Below are 650 nucleotides of genomic sequence, written 5' to 3' on the forward strand. Positions count from 1 at the left end.
GTATTCTCGCCTTTTAGCCAAAATCCATCTGACATCAGCACCATGTCCTGGCCTGAATTTGGCTTGAACCTCTAGAATTTCCTTGTCAATGCACCGCTGCAGCCATTTTTAAATTGTCTTTAGCAAAATTTAGCTTGTATGTGGTATGAATGATATTGTTCAATAATTTGGACATTCTGTTGGGTCACCTCTCTTTGTAATGAGTACAAATATGGATCTCTTCCAATCAGCTAGCTAAGTAACTGTCTTCCAGATTTGGGGGTACACATGAGTGAGTACCGCTAATGCTGCATCAGTTTGTTGAAATCTCAATTCGTATTCTATCAATTCTGGGAGATTTTTCCTTAATAGTGTCTTCAGTGCTCCTTGGACTTCTTTCTTCAATACCATTGTCTCTTGATCATATTCTACCCCTTGAAATGATTGAACATCTACCATTTCTTTTAAATACGATGATTCTATTCTTTCTTGGGTATTCTGTGTCTCTTCCTTTTTTGCCTACTGTATGCTCAACCACAATCAAAGCTGGGTTTAAAGGAAAGGTAAATACTCCTATACTAATATCGTATCTCACTCTTGCTTATCCGTGGGAAATGTAAATATATAAATATATGTTGTTGTTGTTGTTGTTAAGTGCCGTCGAGTCGGTT

Source organism: Chrysochloris asiatica, unplaced genomic scaffold (assembly GCF_000296735.1).
Source record: "Chrysochloris asiatica unplaced genomic scaffold, ChrAsi1.0 scaffold00461, whole genome shotgun sequence".
In the NCBI taxonomy this organism is placed as follows: Eukaryota; Metazoa; Chordata; class Mammalia; order Afrosoricida; family Chrysochloridae; genus Chrysochloris; species Chrysochloris asiatica.